Genomic DNA, 2184 nt, shown 5'->3' with positions numbered 1-2184 from the left:
TAATGACACCGAGCCTTTATTGCAGCTGATGCTACTGAATCAGCTGCTTTATTTTTGGTACCAACTATTAAGAAGTGTTTTCCCCTACTTGCTGCATCAAAAACTAAATCACAGGCTTCTGACAAAAAACGAGCAGTTCTAGTAAGATTTGTAATATGAATACCTTTACGCTTTGCAGAGATGTAAGGTGCCATTCTAGGATTCCATTTCCTAGTACCATGACCAAAATGAACTCCTGCTTCCATCATCTCTTCTAAATTAATGTTCCAATATCTTCTTGTCATTTTTCCCCACACTTTCTCTTTTTTTTTTTTTAAGAGACGAGGTACCCTGAAATAAATAATTGTTCCGACGGAACCTTCTCCCGGAGATTGACCCTTGATACATGGTCCAAGTGATTAATTCCTTTCTATTCGTTATTATCTTTATTACCCAATAAAAAGACCGGACCATACCATATAATTAAAGTTAAAAGAAAAGAATCAATTTGCTCTTAGGAATCATGAAATCCCGTAAATTATTGTTCTGGTGTATTATGGAAATTATTTGGGATGTAAGAACCAAATAATTCTCTGTGGTGGAACAAAATATCTCTAATTTCCCCCTCGAATAGATTCTTCTTTTTGATTTCCAAGGGAATGTTGTTGTCTTGCCTTGAACGGTGCACTAATCCCTTGAATCCGGTACCAACAGGTATCATCCCCCCCAGAACAACGTTCTCTTTCAGGCCTTTCAACCAATCAATACGACCTCGTAGAGCGGCTTTTGCTAAAACTCGAGCAGTTTCTTGAAAACTTGCTTCGGATATGAAACTTTGAGTATTCAGAGATGCCCTGGTAATTCCCAATAAGATGGCTCGGTAACAGATCGCTTCTTCCAAAGCACGCCCTGTTCGTTCCGCTCGAAACAATCCTATTAGTTCTCCGGGTGAAAAAACATTAGACATTCCATCTTCTGAAACCAACACTTTTGATGTTATTTGACGTACAATAATCTCTATATGCCTATTATGGATTTGCACCCCCTGGGATCGATAAACCCTTTGGATCTTATTAACCAAAGAGATACGACTTTGCGCTATGGTTAGCTCAGCACCAATCAAGAATTCCCACGGAATTCCAAGAATTCTTTTTATATGTTCGTTCCAACCCTCAACCCTCTTTTCTAGGTTCATCGATATTGAATCAATCGAACGCACTTCTAACACTTGTTCCACTTTTGGAAGACCTTGCGTTATATCACCCGATCTCGATTTTTCATATATAAATGTAACTAATGTATCCCCTTCGTAAAGGATTTCTCCATAATGACCATGAACGGTTGCCCCTGGGGTGGCCAAATGAGGCTTAGCTGATCTTATGACTAAGGAGTCAACATGAACAATTAGAACTTGACCAGATTTTATCTGTGGTCCATATTTGGATATACATACATTTTCACAAATAAACTGTCCGAGGACAATTATTTTGGATGTCTTCTCACAATAATCGTGATGGAGAAAGCACCAAGTCAAATCGAATGGATGAAAAATGATGTTCCTGCATGGATAGGGATTATAAATTCTCCCATTTTCATCCATTAAATAATATTTAAGTACTTGTAAAGTCTGTTTTAAATTGTCAAGTAGCAAATATTTATTTAACAAGATCTGATTATGAGTTATTAAATAGTAAGGTGAATAAAAATTCGCAATTTTAGGTACAGTCCCTAAGGGACCCAACGAATTCCTAATCGGAATCATGGGATCCTCTTTAATTTGAATTGATTCTTTTGTCACATTGTGAGATTTAGAACCATTGAATGGACCAATTCGAGAACAATTGGATAATGACAAAATTAGAAAAGATTGGCATTCCTTATTTCTATTCAGCAACGTACGAATAGTTCCTTGATGTTGGGTAAGTGATTGAATCCTCCTCGCCTTGGAATAAAAAGGATTGATATTGGTGTGATCTGATCCATTATCTGGGATCAATCCCGAACCCGCCATATCATTCCTTTTTCCGATATACGAAATAGGGGACTTCACTAAGTCAATTCTTATGAAATCTCGAATCAGATCATTTGCCCTCACTTCAACAATGGAAGCCTGAACCTTTTCTATAGAACCATTTCGGTCTTGGTCCCAATTCAATACTAAACAAGTACGAACTAATTGAATACTTGTGTAATAAATTCCTCGAA

The sequence above is a fragment of the Tasmannia lanceolata genome, unplaced genomic scaffold, assembly GCF_043159265.1.
Source record: "Tasmannia lanceolata isolate RefF3 unplaced genomic scaffold, GAP_Taslan_0.1 ptg000977l, whole genome shotgun sequence".
Taxonomy (NCBI): Eukaryota; Viridiplantae; Streptophyta; class Magnoliopsida; order Canellales; family Winteraceae; genus Tasmannia; species Tasmannia lanceolata.
This window is presented reverse-complemented; position numbering follows the sequence as displayed.